Source organism: Ailuropoda melanoleuca, chromosome 4 (assembly GCF_002007445.2).
Source record: "Ailuropoda melanoleuca isolate Jingjing chromosome 4, ASM200744v2, whole genome shotgun sequence".
Taxonomy (NCBI): domain Eukaryota; kingdom Metazoa; phylum Chordata; class Mammalia; order Carnivora; family Ursidae; genus Ailuropoda; species Ailuropoda melanoleuca.
This window is the reverse complement of record NC_048221.1, coordinates 56,703,682-56,730,634: the sequence shown is the minus strand read 5'-3', so window position 1 is coordinate 56,730,634 and position 26,953 is coordinate 56,703,682.

The following is a 26,953-nucleotide window of genomic DNA, read 5'->3' as shown; positions in this document are numbered from 1 at the left end:
CTCAGGGCCCACTGTGTGATCTCGGCTGGCCCAGGGAAAGCAGTGCCCTCAGTCTGGCGTGGGGAGGAGAGGCCTGGTAGCAGAGAGCTCAAGTGGGGGCTCTTGGCAGTCAAAGAGGAGTCTAAAGTTTGGAGCCTGAGGACCAGATAGAAGGTGAGGCTGTATCAGCTAGCTTCTGCTGCATAACAAACTACCCCACAACCTTCTGGCTTCGAACAGCCATCATTTATTTAGCTCACAGCTCTGTGGCTTGACAATTTGGGCCAATCTGTTCTTGCCAGGCTCCCTCACATGTCTGGGGCCTCAGCTGTAATGGTGAGGACTTTCCTCAGGGGTCCTCTTACTTTCCAGTGGGCTGTCCTGGGCTTCATCCCATGCTGGTTGCAGACTTCCAAGACTGAGATCAGAAACATGCAAGGCCTCTTGAGGCTTTGCCTTAGAACAGGTCCAGTATTTTTTCCAGTATATTCTATTAGTTAAAGGGGTGGGGAAAACTAATGGGAGGTGATACACAATCCCATTGCAGAGGGCGGGGTAAAAAATAGGGGTGAGAATTGGGGCCATTTTTACAATCTACTCTGAAGGTCATGCACAATGGTAACAGTCTGCAGGCAGGTGAGAACTCAGTTAAGAACACAGTCGCATTGGAACTGTTGATGAGACCTATAAGGGGAGGTAACAAATGCAGCTTCAGAGATCTTCAGAGAGCCATGCTTGTATTCTCCATGTCATGCTTCTAGGGGATACACCCACAGTTCCCAAATGCCTCCTCACTGTCCCTACTGATCCTTCCTGGTGCTGACTGACCCCTGGGCAGCACCTTTGCACTTGCCAGTGACCTGTAAGTCTGTGTTCTCCGTGCATGAATGCACATCCATTCATCTCCAACACTGGAGAGAGGGCCATGCCAGGACCTGGGATCCCTAAGCCCAAGCAAGCAGCCCAACCTGGAGTTTGGAGCTAGGTACCCTGCACCCAGGTACCTCTCCTGTTCCTCACCTCTGTGAATCCCTCACAGATTTTCCCTCTCTCTGAGCCTCAACTCCCTTATCTTCAAGGGAGAAAAATGATGCCCCCACCCCAGGTCCTTGTGAGGACCCTGGGGAGGGATGGAGCACAGGGAGGCTTCCAAGCCACCACCCTCTGGCATCTGTGTGGCCTGTCCCTTGGGGGTTATGGAGAGGGTTGCCAGACAAGGGACTCTGAGTTAAATTTGAATTTCAGATCAACAAAGAGCAATTTTTTTAGTAGAAGAATATCCTATCCAGTTATTTATTGTTTATGTGAAATTTGAATGTAACTGGGTGTCTGTGTTTTTATTTGGGGGACTGGCCACCCCAGGGTGGGGAGTGAGGGCTTCCCCCGCCCCGGCTTCCCAAGAGCTGCCTGAGCAGCCTCCATCCCATGATGGCTCCTCTTCTGAGTGGCTCCAGCAAGAAGCTCCCTGGGTGAGGGAGGCCGAGCAGGGGAAACAGTTGATGCTGGCTGGCCTGAAGAAGAAGGATGAGCTGGGGCCCTAGCCTCCAGCGGAGATGGCTGGCTTCAGCACCAGGGAATCTGACATAACCCCTCCCTGAGCACCACTTGCTGCCCACACAGTTCTACTTGGGACACCAGGTTGGCATCTCCACCTTCATATGGCAGGGCTGAGTGCCCACCCTACTCTACCCCCGGCTCCCAGATGCTCAGGCTTGAAGGTCTGGTGCCATCCTGATGCCACCCATGTCTCCTCTACTCCACAGCTGGCCACCTTCGCCTTGTCGGTGTATCTAGACTCCGACTAATTCCCCCACCTCTGCTGCTCCACCGTCTTCTCAGCCACTGCCATCTCTCACCAGCTGTCCCATGATATCCTTCTTCCTCCCCGGGTTTCCCCTCTCCTCTGCTCCCTTCCATCCCATCTCCCCGTGCACAGATGTCCTGGTCACACCTTAGAGCCAGTTCTGCCTCTACTGAAATCCATGTTCACAATGCCTGTGTGTGATCTGCGTGCTCCTACCTTCACCCTCCATCTCCACCCCTGCTATCTCTCCCTACCTGACCTCCCTACCACTCCCCCCCCAGTGCAGTCCTAGGACTCACCCTCAGTGTTTCCCCTGCCAGCCTCTCTCTCACTTCCTGTAGTCTTCCTTCCAATGCCACCTCTCGTTAAGGCCTTCCTTGGCCGCTCTATTTAAAATTGCAACTCCACCCTACCACTAATGTTTTGTGTGTCAGCTTCCCCCAGAATACAATAGCACAGGTACAAGTATTTGCCTGTTTCCACCGGTTTATTTTATCTGTTCATTGTTGCGTTCTCTGTCTCTATCCTAAGGAGCCTGGCATGCAGTAGACGCTCAACAAATATCTGAATGAATGAAATGGTTGACGTATGTATGGATGGATGGATGACGGATGGATGGATGAATGGGTGGATGGAGGGAGGGAGGGAGGAAGGGAAGAAGGGAGGGAGAGAGGGAGGGATGAATGATGAGTGAATGATGTATAAATGATAAATGGATGGCGGATGATGGATAGATGGCGGATGATGGATAGGTGGGTGGTGGATGATGGATGGATGGATGGATGATGCATGGAGGGATGCATGGAGGGATAGCTTTTAAGTCCCAGTTGTCTACTAACTGGCTCACTGTGTAACCCTGGCCCAGTTGGCCATCCTCTCTGTGTGCCCCTTACAACATAGGGGCAGTGGAGACATGCATTAACATGGCAATCTGGCAGCCCAGACATGAGTTTTGTTTGGTCCACAGTGTTATAAACAATTTCAATGACTTGCCAAAATTTTAAAATAGGGAGATTTCTCATAAAAAGCCATATTTCAGCTACTTGTTTCTACAAGTCTTCTGGTCTTTTGCTCTGGCAACTGCTTTGTGTTGCCTGGGGCAATATTTAAGGGAGGGGAGCTGCCTGTGCTGGTGGGGCTTCCCACTCCAGCTCCAGCACACAGCTTGTGTCAGCAATCCCCAGTCATGCCTGGCCCAGCATGCAAGCAGGACCCTGCTTGAAAGTCTGTGAGTCTGGGGAGGCTATTTCTGGAAAGGGACTGATCAGATGTTTATTGAGTGCTTCCTCTGCAGATGAAGCTGATGTGCTATGTTTCTTAACACCAGCAGCTGTTCCCTACGGTGAGGCAGGGCTGCCAGTGACATTGGATGTCCAGGGAACGAGGAGGGCTCGCCGTGGCAGAATGTCACAGTTTAAGAAGGAATCCCCAGGGGCGCCTGGGTGGCACAGCGGTTAAGCGTCTGCCTTTGGCTCAGGGCGTGATCCCGGCTTTGTGGGATCGAGCCCCACATCGGGCTCCTCTGCTGTGAGCCTGCTTCTTCCTCTCCCATTCCCCCAGCTTCTGTTCCCTCTCTCGCTGGCTGTCTCTATCTCTGTCGAATAAATAAATAAAATCTTTAAAAAAAAAAAAAAAGAAGGAATCCCCAGCTCATCTTGCTCCCACGGAAGATTCTCAGACCAGTCACCTGTAATGGAGCTGGTGCCAGCCCATTGTGTGGATGGGGGCATCAAGGCTCTGGGAATTACACAGCTTCCCTGAGATCGCACTTGTGTGAGTGGCAGAGTCGGGACTGGATTCTGGGTGGGCCTGATTTCCCAGCCTGCCTCCCCGGCCCCTGAATCAGCCACCTCTGCTTAGGGCACCTTAGACCTTTTGGGGTCCAGGCCATCTACAGCTCTGGCATCTGAGAGTATCTCATTCTGTTTGCTTCTGGAAGTCTCTGTTGACATGTCTTCCCTGCTGCTGACCCCTTTGGTGGGAGAGAGCTCTTAAACTTTTTTTAATGGAAGAATTTTATACATGTAGGAGAGGGCACGCATTTTTAAGTGTACAGCTCAGGGACTTTTTACACAGGTAGACGGCTGTATATGCCTCGGTCACGATGGAGAACACAATTTGAAATTATACTTCTTGTGTTTGTTATTTTAAACAGTGTCTGTGTCCTTGTTAATGGCCAAGCTAGCTCTTGGTCCCCACGATGTCCCCATCACCATGGGGCACTTACTATATTCTGTTTGAGCAAAGGTGTGAGGGGTTACCTCGGGGACAGGGTCAGTCTCCTGGCCTCGGCTGGGCTGTCCGGGGCAGGGGATGGACAGGGCCTGTGGTTGCAGGTGGGGTGGCTGCGGGACCCTTTATTTCTTCAATAATTTCAACTGAAAACACTGTTTTCCTTTGTCTGGACTTTAGGCCTGGGTGGCATCACTTAACACTGAAAAAATATCAGTCATCCTCAAATCTGTAAGTTCAGACACATCTAGGTGCATCTGAGGGCAGAGTGAGGTTTTTTTTTTCTTTTTAAAGAAAAAGAAAATTTATTTGAGAGAGAGAGAGAGAGAGACAGCCAGCGAGAAAGGGAACACAAGCAGGGGGAGTGGGAGAGGAAGAAGCAGGCTCCCAGGGGAGGAGCCCGATGCGGGGCTCGATCCCAGAATGCCAGGATCACGCCCTGAGCCGAAGGCAGACACTTAACGACTGAGCCACCCAGGCACCCGAGGGTGAGGTCTTAAACACAATTCCAAAAGCACAGGCTAAGATTTTTAAAAACAAGTGACTCTCTTAACCTCAGCATTAAGGATTTCTGTTCATTGAAAGACACTGAAGAAAGTTCATGGACAGGTAGTGAACCAGGAGAAGATATTTGCAGTGTCTGAAACTGACAAGAGGCTGGAATCTACACTGGTCTCTGTACGTACTGACGGTATAGTACCTACAAGGGAACCCCTGCAAAGCAACAAGAACAAAAGAGGAAAACAGCCAAAGACGGTGACCCAGAATTACAGGAAAGTCGCACACAAGCAGGCTCATAGCACCACTCAGAGAAATGTAACTTAAAACGGGAAGAGTTCACCTTCGCCTACGAAACTGGCAAAAACTCGAACACTGGATCCTGCTGGGTGTGGCAGGGCTGCGGGCTCCAGGGACCTCAGGTGGAAACGCAGGCATGTGCAGCCTCTGGGGAAGGAGATCTCACAGTACTTGGTCGGGTTGAACATGCACCCGGAACTTGAGCCAGCAAGCCGTTCCCGGTACACATCTCAGAGAGCCTCGTACCATACCTACGGGGCATGTGTGCACGCAGGCAGTAGGCAGGGGCATGGGGGAAAGTCACAACAGATGAGCTGGCCCCCTGACAACATGGAACAGTCCTAAAAATAGTGCTGAGTGGGGAAAAAGACAGCATGAGGTCTAAACATAGTACTATTTATGTAAATTAAAAATACACACAAGAGCGCAACGCTCATTTCGAAAGCACATGTACAACACCCCTTGAACACGAGATGGTCACCTTTGGGTAGTGAAGCAGGAAAAGGGGGAAAGGGAATAATGATTAATAACCTGAAAGAGAGGCATCTTTTAGGGCCCAACAATACTAATTAGCTATTAATCAAGGACTGTGATTAATACAACTCTCCACATCTGAGGTCCAACTTCTAAAACAAAAACAAAACAAAACACCAAAAAACAACCAAACACAATAAAAATTGCAGCAAAATTTTTAATGAACATAACAAAATTATTCTCAAATTTGATACAAGAATCAAATTGTTTAAATAATGAAGCTTATTTTCAAAAGGCTGAGAAAAGAGGGCCGACCCGCCCTGGCAGGTTTGGGTGCATCTTGCAAAGCCATGGTCATGAACACAGAGAGACAAGCACAGGAACAGAGCACGAGTTGAAAATCCTCCCAGGCCTGGCACAGGCAGGTGTCGGATGTCCCCATGTAGCAAAGCTGCTCTTCTGTGTGCTAGGCAGCCTCGGCCCTACATTCGTGCAGGGAACTTTGCTTGAGTGATGACTCTGCCCAGCCATGGGCCTGGGGCTCACGTGCAGTGGTGAGCACAGCAGACCCCACCTGTGCTCCCGGGGCTCCCAGTACAGGAGACAAAATAATTGTATGGCCACTTTCAAATGGTAATAATGAGCCATGATGAGAAAATGGGGTGGTCACAGGGCACAGGAAGGGGGTGGTAGGGTGGGGTGCCCAGGAAGGCTTCTTGGGAGAGGCAGTTTTTGCTGGGGATCTGAAGGATGACTTGTGTACACTGGGCAAGGTGTGTAGTGTGGTGGTGGGGTTGTTCTAGGGAGGTGAGGTATATGTGTATCCAGTCTTGCCTGGAGGCTACAGGGTGGGAAGAATAAGGGGAGGTAGAGTGGGACCCAACCTTAGGGAGGAGTCTGGAGAGCCCCTGAAGGCCTTCGTCCCCTGTGTCCTCATTTAACCCCATCACTGTTTTGTTGGGTGGCCTTTATTTCCCACTGAGAAGATTTGAGAGCTGAAGGGCCTCGTTTCAGATGAGGGACCCAGGGCCCTGAGAGATGGGATGGTCAGGGGGCAAGGGAGGAGGCCTTTAGGAGCTGTGCTTGGTGTCCCCGGGTCTGCTGGCCTCTGGGTAATCCCTGCTCTTAGCCTGGCTTCCCCTTGCCCCATGGAGCCTGGGGCCTCAAGTTTAAGCAAAGCTGTTCAGTGTTTAAATACTATCATTGATTATTGTAAGTGGGCTTATGAGCCTTATCGGCTTAGATTTGTATCTGCAGGAGAGCTGTTCATCTTAAATAAATATGTTTTTAATAATCTCTGAGTATTTATGGAGCATAAAGCTGTCAGACAGACGGAGACAGAGATTCCTGAAGTCGCTTGCTGGATGCTGCTCTGTGCCGAGTCATTATTAAAGACGCTCCCAGCAGGACAGCTCGCTTCTTGCTGCCGGGAGCAAACAGTAGACTTGGGTGATTATCATCCTCAAGTATTTTTAATAAGGCAGTGTTGGTTATTTAACCTACAATAACCACTTAATAAACATAGTAAATTACTTGCAGGTTTGGAAATATTCTCTGCTCCTCCAGTCTCCTGCCGGGACCACCTGTGTCACCGAGGTTTTGACAGGAAGTCCCAGGAAAGATTTCTGTCCAAGCCCCTGCTGCAGAGGCTGTCCGATTGGCCCAGGCCTCTGATTTTGGGGGGCACAAGTCAGGGTGGGGGTCTGGGCAGAGCAGGGGCCAGCTATAGGCCCCTTGCCCTGTTTCGTGCCTCAGGCTGGGGCAGGTGTGCCCCTTCCCAATGCCAGTAGGAAGAGGCAGCCAAGGGGATGGGCAGTCAGTCCGGGGCTCAGGTTGGCCTGACAACCCCCTACTTCCACCTCCCTGGGCCAGGCTGGGCCATCCGGCCTCCTCTCTGAGCTGAGGCTCCTGCCCCACAAGCCTGTGTCCTTCTACCTCCCTTCTCCGTGATGAGCTGCCTACCCAGCGCTCACCCCATCACTCATGCTTGGTCCCCTCAGCATGGCAGGCCCTCACTGATTTCAAAGAACTTCCACACATCAGTTTTAATCCGCATGAGATAGCTGCTGCTCATATCACCCCCTCTATCACCTGCCGTCACAACCTAACTTTTATTAGCATATTTACTATGTGCCTGGTGCCATTCTGAGCACTTGACACATATTCACTCATTTTATCCTCCCACCAGTGATGTGAGAGGAACGATTATTACCCCCTTTTACAGATGAGAAAACCAAGGCTCAGTCTCTTGCCCAATTGGTGTTTGTAAGTGGTACAGCTAAAATTATAAACCCTAGCCATTTGCCAGACTCCAATATTCCAATATCTAGCCCATAATATTCTGGCTGTCTGTGAACCACCCCAGTGTTTAATGGCTTACGTCTTAGCTCAGGCTGCTGTAATAAATTGCCTAGATTGGGTGACTTACACAACAGAAATTTATTTCGCACAGTGGATCCAAGATCAAGGTGTGGGCAGACTTGGTTCCTAGAGAGGATTCTCTTCCTGTCTTGTAGACAGCTGCCTTCTCACTGGGTCGTCACACAGCAAAGACGGAGAAACAGAGCTCCAGTCTCTTCCTCTTCTTATAAGAACACTAATCCTATCACAGAGGACCACCTTCATGATCTCCCCTGAACTAGTCACCTCCCAAAGGCCCCACTTCCAAATACCACCATAACAGGGTGTGGGCTTCAACATGTGAGTGGGAGGGTACATAAACATTCAGTCTATAATAGCTTAAAAGAACAAAATCAGGAGCGCCTGGGGGGGCTCAGTCGGTGAAGCGTCTGATCATGCTTAGGTCATGATCCCAGGGTCCTGGGATCGAGCCCCATATCAGGCTCCCTGCTCAATGGGGAGTCTGTTTCTCTCCCTCTACCCCTGCCCCCACCACCTAACCACCTACCCCACTCATGAGAGCACTCTCTCTTGCGCTCTGTCTCAAATAAATAAATAAAATCTTTAAAAAAAGAACAAGATGACGTAATCATGATCGCTCCTTGTTCTGAATGATTGTTGCCCAAGTTCAGTTGTCTCTCACACAGTCATCTGGGGGCTGGGGTGGAGTCATCTTAGGCTCACTTCCTCCTGTGTCGGGTGGTTGACACTTGCTGTCATCTGGGACCTTGGTGAGGCTCTGTGTGGTTCCTGCTTTCTCCTGGCAAGGTGGCTGGGTTTTCAGAATGAATGTCTTAAGAGGACCCGTTGAATACTGAACTGCCTCTTAGAAACCAGCCTCAGATACCATATAGTGCCATTTCTCCTGTAGTCACAGACCTCCTCGATCAAGGTGAGGGAACACAGACTGCACCCTCTGAAGGGAGGAGAGCTGGTATCCCACTGCAAGAGTCTTTCATATAAGGAGACTGAAATTTGATGAGGGGTATGTCTGGGGTTGGGCTGGCGCTGGATCCTCACTTGAGCAACCCAAATCCATACAGCCATCCACCTCACAAGGGAAAGCTCAGATGAGAGAGTTGGGATGATTCCACAGTCCCTCTCCACAGTAGAGCCCTCAGCTTCCCTTAGGGAAACCCTCATGGATCATGCTATTAGCACAGTATTACCTAGAGGCCTCAGAGAGGGGCGTGCCTAGGAGTGCCTCCACAATCTGTGAAGGTGCACAAAGATAATATTAGAAAATTCTCATAAAATGACATAATTAAGCTTTAGGTAGACATTAGAAGATATATTGATGTGCATGTTCAAATCTTTTATCTAAAAGGGATGTGAGATAAAACGTGATAGCCAACAGGGAAATGTAAATTAAAACTATAATGAGAAGCTGCCACACCCAGAACAATGGTTAGAACTAAAAAGGTGTATCTACACTCACCACGTCTATTCAGCATTGTGTTGGAGATTCTAGCCAAGGAAATTAAAGAAAAGAAAGAATGAGAGAAAGAAAGATGAAAGAAAGAAAGAAAGAAAGGAAGAAAGAAAGAAAGAAAGAAAGAAAGAAAGAAAGAAAGAAAGAACATCTAGTTCATAAAGGAAGAAGTAAAACTATTCTTAAGTATAGACAACATGATATGGCATATAGAAAACCTTAAGGAATTCACAAAATGACGATTAGAGCTAATAAACAATTTCATCAAGATTATAGAATATAAGATCAATATACAAAGATTAAACATATTTTATACACTAGCAATAAACAATTCAAAAATAAAATTAAGAAAACAGTTCCATTTACAATAGCATTGAAAAGAATAAAATACTTAGGAATACATTTAACAAAAAAAGTGCAAGGGTTGTACATTAAAAACTATAAAACACTGTTGAAAAAATTTAAAAGAGATCAAAATAAATGGAAAGGCATCCCATGTTCATGGATTGGAAGACCTAATATTGTTAAGATAGGAATATTTCTTAAATTGTCCTACAGATCCAACAGATTCCATGTAATCCCTCAATGAAAATCCTAGCTATCCTTTTTGAAGAAATTAGCAACCTGATCCAAAAAGTGTATTAGTCAGGCTTCTCCAAGAAACAGAACCAAAAAGCCTGATATCTATTTATCTATCTATCTACCAACCTATCTATTGAAACAGAGATTCATTTTAAGGAAATGGCTCATGTGATTGTGTGAACTGACAAGTCTGAATTCTTCAGGGCAGACCCTGAAGAGTTGATGTACCTAGAGACTGAAGGCAGTCTGGAAGCAGAATTCCTTTTTCCTTGGAGGACCTTGGTCTTTTTTTCTTAAGGCCTAAATCTTACTGGATGAGACCCATCCACATAATGGAAAATAGTTTGCTTTACTCAAAGTGTACTGATCTGAATGTTGATCACATCTAAAAAGTACCTTTACAGCAACACTTAGTCTGGTGTTTGACAAAAACTGGGTACTCTGGGTATCACAGCCTAGTCAAGTTTACACATAAAATTAGTCACCACAAATTTGTATAGAAATGCAAGGAAACCGCAATAGCCAAAACAATCTTGGAAAAGCAGAACAAATTTAGAAGACTCACAACATCCCAATTATGAAACTCTCTACAAAGCTACAGTAGTCAAGAAAGTGTGGTTCTGGCATAAGAGCAAACATAGAGACTGCTGGATTAGAACTGAGAGTCCAGAAATGCGTTCTTCCATCTAAGACTAATTGATTTTCAACAAAGATGACAAGTCCATTTTTTCAACAAACCATCCTGGGACAACTGAATGTGTACATGCAAAACAATAAAATTGGACCCCTCCCTCACAGCACATGCAAAAATTATCTCAAAATGGACAGAAGATTAAATGTGGGAGCTTAAACTAGAAGCCTGTTACAAGAAAACATAGATGTAAATATTTGTGATCTTAGATTTGGCAATGACAACTAAAGGGCCTTTGCTTTGGTTGCCTTTAACCGATGAAAAAATAGGTAAATTGGATTTCACTGAAATTTAGAGCTTTTGTGCTTCAAATGACATTATGAAGAAAGTGGAAGGACAATCTACATAATGGGAGACAATATTTACAAATCATATCTGATAGGGGCCATGTATCTAGAATATATTTTAAAAGACATAACTCAGCAAGAGGAAAGACAAATAACTCAGTTTAAAAATGGACAAAGGGCTCGAATAGACGTTTCTCCAAAGAAGATGTACAAACAGCCAGTAAGCACATGAAAAGATGCTCAACACCATTATGCATAAGGGAAATGCAAATAAAAACTACAATGAAATATTTCCTCACACCCAACAGGATGGCTATAGCTCAAAAGACAGACAACAAATGTTGGTGAAGATGGGGAAAAATTGGAAAGTTCATATAATGCTGGTGGGAATAAAATGGTGCAGCTGCTAGGGAAAACAGTTTGGAAATTCTTCAAAAAGTTAAACATATTGTTACCTTATGATCAGGCATTTTGACTCCTAGGTATATACTGGAGAGAATAAAACATGTATGTCCATATGTCCACACAAAGACTTGTGTATAAATATTTACAGCAGCATCATTCACTTGCCTAACATGGAAGGAGCCCAAATGTTCATTACCTTATGAACGGAGAAACAAAGAGTGGTACATCTACACAGTGGAATATTATGTAGCCATAAAAAGGAATGAAGTACTGGTATATGCTATGACATGGATTAAACTCAAAAACATTAAGTGAAAGAAGTCAGTCAAAAAGGGTCATTTATAATATGATTTCATTTTTATAAAATATCCAGGATTGAGTCAGAAAGGAAATTAGCTATATTAAGGGCTAGGGAAAGGGGCAATTCTATGTGACTGCTAATAGGTACAGAGTTTCTTTTTGGGGTGATGAAATGTTTTCCAATTAGATGGTAGTGACAATTTAACGGCTTTATGAATATTTTTAAAACCACAGAATTGCATATTTTAAAAGGGTGAATTGCATGGTACATGAATTATATCTCAATTAAAAAAAAGAAATGACAATACCAAGTGTCCACAAGAATGTGGAGCAACTGGAACTCTTCCATTGTTGGTGAAGGTGTAAAATGATACAACCACTTTGCAAAGCTGTTTGGCATTTCTTTCTAAAATTAAATATATGATTATATGACATACCAATTCTACCCACAGGAATATACCCAAAAGACATGAATGTATTTTTTCACCAGCGATATGAACAAAAATATTCTTAGCAGCATTATTCATAAGAGCCACCAAATAGAAGCGATGTTCATAAACAGCAAGATGGGGAAGTTGATTGTGATGGAATAATGCAATGCCTGCTGCACAGCAGTGACAGAGATTGACCTGCTGTTGCAGGGGATACAGAAAGTCTCAGAAGGAATGATGGGCAACAATAATCCAGATACAAAAGCATACTCAGCATGAATCCACTTATACCATGTTCAGAAACAGGTAAGATGTGGGAAAGTAAGAACGGGCAGCTCGTAGGGCCCAGAAGGATTCTAAATATCGATCTGGGCAATAGTTATGCAAGTGTACACACATGTAAATTTCTATTTGAGAAAAGCCTTAAGATTTGTGCACTAATGCATGTTGTATCTTGATAAATTTTCAAGTGTCAGGGCCCCTGGGGTACCGGGCAGTTCCTTGCAGAAACAAACAGGTAGGGAGAACGTCCAGACTTCCTCTGCAACTGCAGCCATCTATCTTGGGGAGTGGGGTGGCGGTGGATAGCTAGGAGAGCCACTGGCTATCCTTGAGAAGTGAAGGGCTCTCTTATACGTAGTCAAGTCTAGCCTGACACCATGCACCCTGAATACTGGGTGAAGGTTGTCCTGAGAACCACCTAGACCAATCAACAGTCATCCCAGATAGTAGACCTGAGGCTGGACACTGCTGGCAGCTTGAGATTGGTGGCTGACCCACCTGTGTGGGAAGCCTGGATAGGAGCTTCAGGCCACTTGGGGAGAAGCTGGTGGCTAAGTAAAGTAGGGATGCCTCAGGCTCCCTGGGGGTGTGCACCAGCCAACGTGCTCTTCTTACCTGTTCCCTGGGATCCCTGCATGGGGCACATGCCGGCCAGCCAAGGTGCATGTTTGGTGCAGAGCAGAGGCAGGCCAAAGCTGGCTAAACTGTACTGTCTTATGTCACTACAAGGCTGTGACCCAAACTATGCTGGATCAGGTTCTGTGCCATAGTTCAAAGGACAACAGGCAGCCACTGGCACAGGGGAGGGCAATATCAGGAGTGACCCTAGGTCCCAGAAGCCCAAGGGTCACTGGCTGAGCAAGTGTGGGGGCAGGAAGATTGCTCTGGGCCTCCTGCCCTTCAGCCTAGCCTTCTGAAGATCTTGTGGTTTCCCTTCCTTACTGGGGTTCTGATGCTGAAGAGGGCACAGTGGGAGGCTCTAGTCCTACCTGCTATGGTGCATTGTCCATGGAGTCATGTGGCTTTAGGAGTGCTACCTGTAACTCACTGTGTGGGGAAAGCTGTTTCTCTTCTCTAGTGACACCATCCATCAGTGAAGGGCTACAAGGAAGGTATTCCTTAAATATTGTTATGTGTGCCAATATTGGGATGTGAACAGGTATGAGTGGAGCGCTGGCCCAGCCAGAGTAGACATCTATAGTTAAAGGGGTTTCATGCAAAAGAAGGTGCAGGGCATAGCAGGAGTCCTCAGAGAGGGTCCCTGCTGGGAGGTGGGCTGAGAAAGCAAGCAAGCAGGGGAAGGAGGAAGGTGATTATGGAGCTAGGGGCTGACACAGAGTCGAAGCCACGGCATCATGGTTGGGGTAGGTAGGAATATCTGGTCACTACACACTGAGGATTGGCTTGGAGATGGTGGGCAGAGTTGGTAGATCTTGAGATACCAATGCTGGCAGGAAGCAGGTTGAGGGCAGGTGAAAGAGAAGAGGGACCAGACCATGTCTCAGCCTCTAAGGTTGCCTGCTTATATCTTGTGTGTGTGTGTGTGTGTGTGTGTGTGTGTGTGTGTGTGTGTGTCTGTGTGTGTGTGTGTGTGTGTGTGTGTGTGTGTATGCAGCTTGTGGTTCTTGGGCTTTGTCTCTCTGTCATTTCCTCTCCCCTGCTCCTTTCCCTTCTGGTAGTGACTCTTCTTCAAACCACCCCGGTTTTATATTTTTTCTTATTAAAATTTTTTTATTATGGAATATATCACACATTCAAGTGTGTAAAATGTATATGTGTGATTTAAAGAATAGTAAAGTGAGTGTATAATGAATAGAATATTCCCAGATTTTAGCATCCTCTGTGTGCCCTCCCTGCTCATGCCTCCTACTCCCCAACCCGTAACCACTATTGTCAAGTTTGTATTAATCACCACTGTGTATTGTAGCACCTACGAACGCACCCCGAACAACATATTGTTTAGGTTTTCCTTAAAAAAAACAACTTTGTATAAATGAAATCAGACTTGTGCATTCTTCTGTGACTTCGTTCCCTTGGGTGACATTGTTTCTGAGACTCTTTCACACTGGTGTGTGTGCCTACAGATCGATCATCAATCATCACCTTTCAGTATTGTATGGAATTCCACTGGTTGAATATACCATTATTTATTTGTCCATTCTAATGTGGGTGGACATATGGATTGCTTCCAAGATTTTTTTTTCCTGTCTAAAAACGATGCTGCTGCGAGTTTTCTTAGACACATTTCCTGGGGCACATAATTCTGGGGGCTGTGGGAGTGAGTTTCAGGGATGAGAACGGTCAATTACGATTCAGAGTGGTTCCACAATATGCCCTTCACTAGCAGGGACAGAGGCTTTCCTCCATTCCTTCCCACACTCTCCTTGTCTCTCCCCTCCCTCCATGTCCCTTTTCTTTTCCCATTTCCTGATCCATTGGAATTCAGACATGTGTTGGTATACCTACTGAGTTTGATCAGAGCAGTCTGAGGACAGGGTGATGTCCTATAGTGAGTGGCCATGACAATCGCTTCTCGGCCTTTTGGCTAAGATCATGTGTGGAGAGTGGCCATGACAAGGTTTGGTGGGAGGGGAGTGTCCTATGTGCCTCAGTGACCTCTAATGTGTACGTAGTCCATTTCCTGAGGCTCATCTCTGCCCTCTGCTTGCCTCCCTGCTATTGTTCTGCCCCCTCCCCCACCACAGCTGAACTGGACAAGCACCATTCTTCTGTCTCATCCAAACCGTTATCCAAAATACAGCCTCTGGTTGAGGGAATCAAGATGCTCTTGTTCTTAAGGCAGCCCCCCGTCCCTGCTGGGGTCAGCTGTCTTTGGAGCAGAAATATCCCTCCCTCCCCCCAGTCCCTCATCAGCTCTGGACTCCATCTGCCCTCAATCACTGGTTCTGTCTTCTGTGGGAAGCTGGTTGGAAAATGTGGGGAGTCAGTTCTTTGTCACTGGTTTTCCAGGTGGTTTGTAAACACTCCCAAGGAAATGCTTCTCGGTAATGAATGAGGCCCCTGTGCAAGCTGAAATTGTATGAGCAATTAACCCTGCTGGCCCAGTGCCCAAGAGGAGCACCCCCAGCTGCTTTCCTGGGAGAAAGTCCAGAATCCCTGGATGTGACCCTCTCCTCTGTTCTCTCTCACCTGGGGGAGGGGTTGTCCAACAGTAGGGGGAGGGGAGTGGGTGCATCTTGGCAGCGTGGGCTACAAAAGGAAGACCCTCCTCTCTGCTTCTGAGGCAGGAACAGGCTGGCACATTCTAGAAAAGTGAGGAGGAAGTGGACTTAGCAGGAGTAGTGCGTGCCTCTGTGTGTGTGTGTGTGTGTGTGTGTGCGCGTGCGTGCGTGCGCGCGCGCACAAGAGCGCCAGGGAGCGGCTATCATCTGAAGTTTGTCATCCTGAAAGGCAAGTTCCACCTGGGCTTGGCAGTGTCTCAGTCCCCAGGCAAAGCTGAGCCCTGTCCAGGGTGCTGAAAGACTAGCATAGCACTCTAGCCCAGGCACTGGCCACTGAACCAGCTCTACCCCTATCGCTGAGTGACTTTGTTCAAGTCCTCAAGCTTCTCCGTGAGCATTTTTCTCCTCTGCAGCGTGGGGGTGACAGTTAGTACTCCCTCCCAAAGCTATTAGGGAAGAGGAAGTCCTGATCCACAACAGGGGCACATGACATGTCAGTGGCTACTGTCAGTGCCTTGCTCCATCTCTCCTGGCTGTGCCACCCGGACAAGTGTCTCACCCTCTCTGGGCCCCAATTCTGTTGCCCATCATGGAGGGGGGAGACAAAGGTGCCTCCTAAGCATGGTGCCAGGAGGACAAGTGAGTGTATGTGTGTGCCAAATCTGCGCCTCTCCCCCAAAGGCAAGGGATGCTGGCTCCCTGGGCCTTTGCAATCTCAGTCAGGTGGGGTCCAGGAACTCTGGCTTTGTGGTGAGGCCTCTATACTTGGGGGTTAGCAGGTCCCTCACTCATTCATTGGGGCTGGCACCCCTTGCTGCCCTGCAACCCATGGCTGGACTTTAGGGCACAGGTGGAGCTCTCCTGGAACCCAGCTGCTCCCCCCATTGGGGGCCTTGCTGAGTGGGCATCTGGAAGTGTCTGGCAGTGGCAGGAGAAAAGTGTTATAAAAAAGCTGGTGAGTAAAGTGTGAGGCCTGCTCTCTCCCCGTTAATAGCTTGCACAAGAGCCTCTTTGCCATCGGATTCAATTTATTCCCATCTGGGCCCTGCTGTCTCCATCAATTCGGCTAATAAAGAGAGGTGGATGGCCGTGACCTGGGCTGCAGCAGAGGCCTCTTCCAAGCTAATTAACCGGCCCGAACAATCCCTTTTAATACTTCTGTGCTTAATGCCCTAAAAGGGAAAAATGAACTGGGGACTGGGGAGGGGGAAGGGACTGGGAGAAGGGGGCTGGCTGGTGGGGGAAGGGTGAGGGGGTCTGGCGGCTCTGGAGGCTGCTGGGGGAAATGGGGAAAGCAGAGAATGCAGCTCCAAGAGCTCAGCCCCCAGGCTCCGCTCTGTAACCCTGAGTGACTAGCCTTGCTTTCTGAAGCTCAGTTTTCTCTCAAGTGGGGTGCATGCTGGTAAGAGAAATAAAGGGCAAGCTGGTGTGAACTCGTGCTCCCTCTGAGTGGGACAAAGTCCAGGGGAAAAGGTGTGGGATGTGCTGCAATGTGCACAGAGCAGGAAGTCGGCAGCTGATGGTCTCTGCAGAAGAGACTCACAGGGGAGATAAGCTGTCCACCATGTACCCCTTTGTAGTGACTGGGCTTTGTTCCAGGCTGCCAGGGCTCAACACTTAGCCAAGGAAGCCTGCGCAAGTGTCTTCCCACTCTCACCTCAGCATCCTCAACCGTAAAACAGGAATAAGAGTAATGCTCTGCTCCTAGGGCTGTTACAAGGATTGCATGCAATAATGTTGGTAAAGCACTTAGCTGCTTCCTCGATAAATACTAACTGTAATCATAATTGTTATTGCTGTGATTTGAATTCTTACCTGGTTTGTATATTAGCTATGAAAAGACATTCTTTTATTTGAAAAGGCACAGACAAAATTCCATTCTCCTGGGGGCTATGAGGATTCATTCATGCCTGACCAGTGCCAAGCCCAAGGCTGGGAGCTTCCTGGCAGACTTTCCAGCCCCCGGCACCTGGCACTGGAGCAGAGTAAGGTACTGCCCATAGTGACTTTGCCCATGTCACTTCACCTCTCTGTGTCAGTGTTCCCACCTGCAGAATTGACTCATTGTTTCCAAGGCACTGCTCTGCCTAATGACAATGGCCAGTAGTCCTCCCCACTCTGAGGATGACCTTTGGCTGTCAACTCCTTTAAGGTTGGCCTAAGTCATAGGGAGCTCACCCAAAATCTTGCCCGTCCCAGAGCAGTCTGTATCCAGTGGCTGAGTGACCTTTTCTGTCTCAGGGCCTTTGCAGAAAGGCTTAGCTATTTCAGCCCAACAAGGAATCATCTGGCTGGCCACATTCACCTCAGCACTCCCTACGGGTAAGCTAGGCTTTATTGGTCCTTTGCTCTCCCTTGTGGAACTTCTATTCCATCAAGTTTCCTACAAGAATCATACAGAACCTACCCAGAGAAAACCTCAGGATTCAATGCCAACTGTAACCTGATGACTCACAGATGAACTTCTCCAACTCTCATTTCTCCCCAACCTCCAGAGTTATATCAGCTCTCTGACACCTTCACCTGAGTGTCCAGTAGGCATTACAAACTCAACATGGCCCAAACTGAGCTCCTTCCTGGTGATGCACCCCCTCCCTCTTCCAAACCTGCTCTTCCCAGTCTTCCCATATCAGTGAGGACCTGTTCCCTCCTTTCTGAGGCTGGGCTAAAAATCTTGGAGTCATCCTTTGCTCTTTCTCACACACATTACATCCAGTTCATCCAAAAGTCCTGTGGCTCTATCTTCTAACCACCAGCCAGTTCTCACCCCTTCTGCTGCCATCATCCTGGTCCAAGCCACCAGAGTCTCCATCTGATCATTACAGTCATGCCCTCTGCACTCATTTCCCTGCCTCGTCCTTATCCTTTTCAGTCTACTGTCTACTCAGCAGCCATAGTGCCTGCTGCAAAATGTAATCTAGACCACATCATGCCTCTGCAGTGGTTTCCAGTCTCATTCAAAATGGAGCCAAGATTCCTCCCTAGCCTACAAGACCCTAACTGACCTGGCCCTGACCTCCACAGATTTATCTCCTGCCTACTCCACTTACTTGTTCTGTTTCTGCCAACTGACCACCTCGAGTACACCATGGACTTTTCTGTCTCAGGGCCTTTGCACCTGCTATTCCTTTTGTTCCCTTCAGATTATGCTCAAATGCCACCTCTCACGTCCTCCTCACTCATGATTTGGCTATTCTAGTCAATTTTTCTTCATAGCAGGAATCATCCACTGATCCATATATGTATCTATATCTGTTATGTATATGTACACGTATGCCTATACTGGCATCTACGTTCTTTCTCCCCCCACTAGAATATACATTTTGTGGGACACGGTCTATTTTGTTCTGTGATACAGCATGAAGTGTACATGCTTCATCTGGTTCATCTGAACTGAGATGTGCTGTCAGTGTGTAAAATACACACCAGATTTTGAAGACTTAGCACACACACAGAAAGAATATAAAACAGTTTTCTGGTAATTTTTATACCAACTATATGTTAAGATGATAATGTTTTGCATGTATGCATACTATTAAAATTAATCTTACCTGTCCCATGTTTGTTTGTTTTTTGTTTGTTTCTTTTTTTTATTATTTTATTTATTTGACAGAGAGAGAGAGCACGAACAAGGGGAGCAACAGGCAGAGGGAGAAGCAGACTCCCCGTGGAGCACACCCCCAATGTGGGGCTCAGTCCCAGGACCCTGAGATCATGACCTGAGCAGAAGGCAGACGCTTAACCGACTGAGCCGCCCAGGCACCCCTATGTTTCTTTTTATTAATGTGGCTGCTAGAAAATCTTATTTCTATTGAACACATCTGCTTCAGAGAATGGAATGTAACATGGCTTTGATTTTCTTTGTCTTGGGTTTCCCTTGCAGGGGTCCTGGTTCTCTATTTCTAGGGAGCTGACCCCTGCCCTGGGCCTGGAGGTACAGGAGGGAGAATGCAGCCGTGGAGCTATTCACTCCATGGTGCTAAAAAGGGCCCAATCCTGCAGCCAGGCAGCAACCTTGTGGGCCAGCGACTTGTTGAGTGGCCGCAGGACCCTGTCAGCAAGTCCATTCTGAGTCCTGCCCTTATGCTTTATGCCAGACACATGAGCAGAAGCGAGAAGGCCTCCTGTCCTAAAGGCAGCTTCTCTCCCTGAAGGGGGCAAGGCTTTCAGAAGGGAAACAGCCTGTAATTAGATCAGTAAATTGTGTGACCCTGCCGGCAGGTGTGGGAGAAGGTGGTAAACAGGAGGCTCTCAGCAGGCTGGCAGGGTCAGTACGTTTATCTTTCTAGAGCACTGGAAGGCCTTGAACGCAGCAGGGTTCAGATGGGCCGCCTTCCACCACTCAGCTTGTTTTCTTACACACCCAGGTATTGCTCTGAGTGCTGGGGGACCACGGGGATGAGACACATGAGGCCCTTCCCCTTGGCACTGCCATCAGGGAAGACCGCTGGTCCCATTTCAGGCTAAGAATGGCCTCCCTTCTTGCCTGGGTCCAACCCCAGCTCCATCCCTTCCCAGCCTTGGTAAGTCACTCCAGGACTCCAGAACACTGCCTATTCCCTTGCCTCTGATAGGGTCTCTTCAAACCCTGGGGTTCCTGTGGGGTGAACAAGAAGGAAGGTGAGGCACCAGGTGTGGGGCAGGGCTCCATAGATACAACACTCCAAACAAAAAAAACTTCCAACCTTTGTTTATCATGAGCTGCTAAAATATTTTAAAACAACTTTGGATTATTTTTTTTTATCAGAGTAAAACAATTACAAATTCAAATTGGTTGGAGGATTTAGGAGCAATTGGTCCCCACTCTGACCCACCTTTTCTCTCCCTTGAAAGAATCCTCTTAACTCCCTAAGCTGTGGAAATGTCCTAAGCAGGCTTAATCCATTACATCCCTGGCTGTGTCCCGCACTCTGAGGAGGATTCCGCTCTCTCCCCTGCAGCTACCTTCCCACCTGTGCGTGCCACTGTTGTTGGTCCCTATCTTGCTTCTCTTCCCAACACTGAGGGGTAACTGTACACTTCTATTTTTTGTTTCACCAACTACAGATAGCACCAACAGATACGAATTTATATACCTTCTGTTTTGTTTCCCAGACGCAGAAGCACAAACTGAAGACAGCAGGAAGCTTGTTTCCCTGGGTCTCAGTTCTGCCCTCAAAGCCCCAAATCCGCTGGAACAGGGCCCTGCCTGGTTCTTCCTGCCTGCCCGGAGAGCCCTCCTCCAGCACTCACCTGTGTGGAGCCATCCCCGCCACCCAGCAGGGCTCCCTGTTCCCCCCGCTGTGTCCCCACCACCCACCATGGTGGTCTCAGCCATCCTGCTGACCTTCCAGCTGTGCCCCCCTCCCCGTGGTTTGGGCAATGAGGCAGTGAGTTGATGGGCTTGACCCTTTGAGAGAGAGATGATGAGGCCAGTTCACTGGGCATTTAGCCAGCAAGTTCAATGCAGCACATTGTTGGAATTACTCATTCGGGTAGAGTAGGTGCAATCTCATTCAACTCTTCCTTCCATGCCATGAGGAGGGTATGATCATCTCCGTGTTCAAGGGGGAGACTGAGGCACAGGGAGATTCAGCAACTTGCCCAAGATACACAGGTTGTGAAAAGTGGAGCAAGGGTCATGCCCGGGCGTGCAATTCAGTAACACATCACTGTTTTTATTGTCTCAATGACATCTGTCAAAGCCAGTAATTATCCAGGTTACTTGCCTGTTGCCTGCTTTCCTCCATGAGAATGTTGTCCCCAAGAGCAGGGTCCTCATGTGTTTTATCTCCCTCACTTGACAAAGTGCCTGGCATAGGTTGTGTGCTCAATAAACAGTTATGAAGATCTGGAAAGGACAGAATCTAGATCGGGTGGCCATGGAAGACCTCTCTGAGAAAGTGACATTTTTTTTGCATTTTTTTATTGTGATAAAATATATAGAACATAATATTTACCATTTTAGTCATTTTTAGGTGTATAGTACAGTGGCATTAAGCACATTCACCCTGTTGTGCAGCCATCCCCACTATCCATCTTCAGAACTCTTTTCATCTTCCCAAGCTGGAATTCTGTGCCTGCTGAACACTGACTTCCCATTGCCCTCCCTGGAGCCCCTGGCAGCCACCACTCTACTTTCCGTCCCAGTGAATTTAACTACTCTAGGCACCTCGTGGACGTGGAATCAGACAGTATTTGACTGGCTTCCTTCACTGAGCATAACGTCTTCAAGGTTCATCCACACTGTAGCCCGTGTCAGAATTTCCTCCCTTTTAAAAACTGAATACCATTCCGTTGTGTGGGTAACCACATCTCGTTTATCCATGCATCTGTCGATGGACACCTGGGTTGCTTTCACCTCTTGACTGCTGCAAACAAGGCTGCTCTGAGCATGGGTGTACAGATACCTCTTCACGTTCCTGCTTTCAATTCTTTTGCGTGTTTACCCAGAAGTGGAATTGGTGGTGGGCCATATGGTAGCTATAGTTTTAATTTTTTGAGGAACCACAATACTGTGGTCGGCAGCAGCTGTACCATTTCACATTCTCACCAACAGGGCACAAGGGTTCCAATGTCCCCACATCCTTCCAACACTTGCTGTTGTCTGTCGTTTTGATAGTAGCCATCCTAGTGGGGTAGAAGGATTGACATCTGAGCGGAGACCAGGATGGGGGGTGGCACGCTGCCGCAGGGCAGGTGAACAGGAATGTGCTGCATGCACGGAACTGGAGAAGGCCCATGTGGCTGGAGCCCCCAGGGGACGGGGTCGGGGGGGGGCAGGGGGCTGACTCCTCAGAGCCTTGCAGCATGGTGAGATGTTTAGATTTTATAAGAAGCGGTTGGAGAACTTTAAGTTGGGCAGTGGTATATCCGGTTTCCATTTTTTAAAAGATGTTGCTGGCAGTTGGGTCACATTCCAGCAATCTACTGCTGTCTAACAAAGTACCCCCAAACTGAGAGCTCTTAAACAGCCATTTTACTTTGCTCACAGTTCTGTGGGTCAGAAATCTGGGAAGGCTGGATGGTTCGTTTGGGCTGCCTGTGGTGGGGGTGGGTGCCAGGTTCTTCATCTCGCGTCTGGTGCCCTGGTGGCCTTTCCTTCTCCTCCAGGGAGGGTCTCACCCTCCAGGCCACCCCCATGTCACCTGAGCTTCTCACATATGGTGGGCTCGGCTCTGGCGGTTGGAGGAGGGGCTCACATAGCAGAAGTAGAAGCCGTAAGAGCTACATCCCGAACTGGCATGGCTTCACTCCTGCCACCTTCCGTCAGCTGAAGCACTCAGGGGGCCGCCTGGATTCAAGGGGGTGCAGGAACAGGTCCCTCTTCCCGGGGGTGGGACAGCAGAGCCGCACTGCAGAAGAGCAGGGGCAGTGAATGGATGCTAGGTGACAATGAGGCTTACCTGGAGGTTGTTAGTCCAGGGAGAGCTGAGGGTGTGGGGCTAGGCTGGTGGCCTTGGGAAGAGGGGCGGTGAACAGGTTAGGGAGATGTGGGAGGCAGTGCCCACGGATTTGGTGATTGAGTAGATGGGGTGAGGGAGAGGAAGAGGTTAAGAAAGACTCCCAAGGTTGTGGCTCAAGTCACTGTGTTAACTATGCCTTTATTTTCTGATGCTTTGACATCTCAGGGCTGTGCTGACCCCAGAGGGACTGCCCTTTCCAGGCTTAGCCAAGTACTAGACAGTAAAAGACCATTTTTGAATGTGCCTTTTCCCATACAAGACAATCAATCCAGAGTCCACACAGCCGCGCCTCCTCTATCAGGCTCTCACACTTGGGGGCTTCTAGCCACCTGCCATAATCACCAAGGCTAGGTACTGACAACTCCGAATAGCCCTCTGCCCCAGGGCCCTGAAATTTTGCAAACCATTACCCTCTTCCCCTGTTCCTTCCCGGGAGACACGACAGTAAATGTTCTTGTCCATCTTCCCTTAGCTCAGCCTCCTGACTGCCCTGGGGCTGCCCTGGGACCCCGTGTGGTGTGGCCTGCCCCTCCTCTTGGTATCAGGGAGTATAACAAGCTATCTTTTCAATGGCCATCATCTTCTGATCTGTTGGCCTCACGATACTTAAATAATAATAAAATCTACATTTTACAATAGTCACTGAGATCAAGGTGCCCCAGGTGTTTGCATCAGGGGAGGGCAGCCTTCTACTTTCGCTGGCCGGCTGCCTACTTTGGCACCCCAGGCTGGAAGAGAAAGGGCAGAGAACGCCCATGCTGTGGTGTTGAGTCCACCCATCCCCTCCCCCCTGCACTGACCATTTCCCTGGTGGGAGTGTTCCCATGGCAACCAAGTGACAATGGCCAATCCCCTTCTCCAACAGGTGGGCTTGACTGAGAATGGAGGGGTGGAGAGTGGATGAATGGGCTGTTTTTCTTAATTAGGCAGTATACAGCTACAGTTCCCTCTACATTAAAAAACCTTCCAGGAGAAATCGGAAATATTCGTCATTTTCTCAATCTAACACAACCACTGTTTTCTTTTCTCCTGGACGCAGGACCCCCTCTGCCCCAGAGCTCTGAGGTTATTCAAACCTGCCAACCCAAGCTTGTTTACCCTGCCTCACCCATTCCTTCCTTTTTCTAAATTTTGCTTTTATTTATCCTTCCAATGGGCATTTCCATTCCGTCCACCACAGCCACCACATACAGGGTTGTGAATGCTGGCCGTGTGCAGGGTGGCGTGGTGACCTTCCACTTAGCACCCCCATCATGACCTTTCCTGTGATGCTCCTTGGTCTCCTGGTTGGTGGTTTTTGATGGCTGAGTGCTGTCATAGAGGGGAACAGGCTGGGTGCTTCTTACCTACAGCTGTTGAGTATCATAGGATGGCCACAGCCAAGGAAGGACACCCCGAAACAGGGCCAGGTCCAAACATGCCGTGAGTGAACGTGCTGTGGCTGGGCTGCCAGATCCGAGGGAAGGTGTCTGAGGGTGCAGCCAAGTCCAAGAGCCAAGTCACTGCGGGTGGCAGGGCTGGGTGAGCCGTGGCCAGGCTGGGCAGGAGCCGATGGCCAGCTGCTCCAAGTTGATATTTAGCTGCTGCTGCCCAGGACAGCAGGGGACTGGGGAGTCCCAGGCAGATGCACCATACGCTGCCTAAGCAGTCCTGGCATTGGGCAGGTTGATGGGTTCCCATGTGGGGGGCATTATTTTTAAAATGCCTCAATAAAGAAAAAAGAAGGGGGGAAGCTGTTACAGAATAAAAGAGACTTCAAAGAAGCACAGCGACAAACACAGCGTGTCGCCCTTGTTTGGATCCTGCTTCCACCAAACCAACTCTCACAAGTAATCTCGAGACATTTGGGAAAATTTGAACATGGGCTGTGAATTAAAAGATATTAAAGAATTATTAATTTTGCTGGGTATTATGATATTATGATTAGATTTTTAGAGTCCTTATCTGCTAGAGACACAAATTGAATTATGTATGGATAAAATAAAATGATGTCTGGGATTTGTTTTAAATACCAAAAAAAAGTGTGTGTGCGTGTGTGTGTGTGTGCTTGTGTGTGTGTGTGTATGTGTGCGTGTGTGTGTTGAGGGGGAGATGAAACAATATTGGCTGTGAACTGATAACGGTTGAAGCCGGGGATGACACACGGGCTCATTATCATATTCTCTCTACTTTTGTGTAGGTTGGACGTTTTCCATAATAAAATGTTAAAAAGTGCTTCAAGCAATATACTCTTGCTCATGGCGTTTTGCACTCCTTCTGCACTGTTTCCTGAGGATGAGTCCCCAGGGGTGGGATTTCCAGATCCAGGGCAGGACACTTCCTCTGTCTCTGGACCGGGGCCGTCGAGTCACTCTTCCATAGGACAGTGTGGTTTGCACAGCCGTGAGCATGGGGGATGGGGTGCGCTCGCTTGCTGGGCAGCCTTGCTGGCTGTTATCTCAATTGTCCACTGTCACTAATTAATTCGACGGGTATTTGTTTCATTTCCAGTCCTTTGTCTAAGGGGTGGGTGAAGCATTGGCTCTTGGTGAGAGCCCGTAGCTGCTTTTACTCCTGGCCCCAGTCCCTGGCCCCACGCCCCTTTAACTGGAGGATATTTTGTTTGGACGAATGCTTGTGACCTACAGATGATGTTGACCCTCTACCTTTTTGACACAAATGTCTCCTAATCTTTTTTAGTTTCTGATGTTCCCAGAATTTTCATGTTGATATTACTAATTCTATTATCTCCTTCTTCGATTTCTTTGATTGCAAGATAGGTGTTAACCCTTGCGAACACCTGCCAAAGCGTCAACTATGTTTCCACTAGGTTTTCTACGATTGGATTATTTATAGTCCGATTTTCCATTTATCTCAAATTTAATTGAGTCTTTGGTGTCTAGGTCCTTTCCCCCAGGTTGAATCTCCATATATCTCAGCATCATTTTGTAAATTATTTTTCCCTTTGCCATCACTTAGTCTTGATTATTTCATGAATGACAAACTCCTCCTGTATCTGATGGGGGTCTATTTCAGGGCTCTGAGATCTTTCCTCCAGCCTCATCTCAATTTGGGGGCCAGTACCACGCCCTGTTTTAGTTACTGCTACGTTACTACATCCTGATCTCTGGCAGTCCGGGGGCTCGTACCCAGGTCTGTCAGGCTCCAGAATAGCTCTGCACCTCCCCGCCATCCCCAGTGCCCTGTCCCAGAATGAGGAGACTTTGGTTGAATCCCAGTTCTGCCACCAGCGGTGTGCTTGGACCAGTCCCCATAGGCTCTCTGAGGCTCGCCTGTAAAAAGAGGCAACGTGTGACTTGTCACTGACAGAAAATGCCTGCACTTAATAGGTACTCAGCACTTTGGGATTTGAAAGCAGACCCTGGGGGTAACTGAGCCTGTGACTTGGATGGGCTTAGAAGGAGTCAAGGGCATCTCCTCCGTCCCTCTTGGCAGTGCTAGAAACACCCCAGTGAGGGGCTCCCTGCTAGCCTGCAGAGCCCGGGGGGTGGGTAGCAGCTCAGGTGCAGGGACCTGAATGAGCCATAGTTGCTGATGGCCCTGTTTCTATGGTTACCACCTCAGAATGGGGCCAGAGGTGGGGAACACCCGGGCTCTCTGCCGAGGAGGTGACAGAAGGTGTGACTGGCGGGGAGGGCTGGGCTGTATGTCCCTCTTGGACAGCAGAGGTGGGCCACAAGCCACAGGTGGGGGATGTCATTGAGCTGAGCCAGAGAACCAAGCTTGTTCAGGCGGGGTCATGGAGTGTGTTGGTCCTGCTGTCCAAAGAGCAGACACGGAGATGGAATGAGAAGAGCAAGCAGCTTGGGGGGAGGTGCCTGTGGAGGATGAGGGGAAAGAGGGAGGAGCGGGAATTAGCAGGGAAGAGCCTTAGGTCGGATCCAGGGCCAGCACCCATGAAAGGAGAGGGGGAAGGAGGGAGGACAGGGTGGGGGGGGAGAGCCGCAGACTGCAGGGTAGCTTCATGCTGAGTGGGCAGCCCCAGAGCTCAGACGGCCCGTAAGGGAGGCCAGGTTGGGCAGCAGCAGCCGCCTCCAGGACCTGTTGCGCTGGTCCTCGGCCTCCGCCAAAGCTGCACTGGATCCTTGAGGCACAGGAGCGGGTGGCTGTCAGCCAACTGCTTTCCTTCCAGCGGGCTGCCTCCAGAAGGGAGCAGACGTTGTCCCTTGCAGCCATCCCTCACTAACTGTGTGGACTTCTGGGGTCCCTGCCCCGCCCCTTGGGTGTTG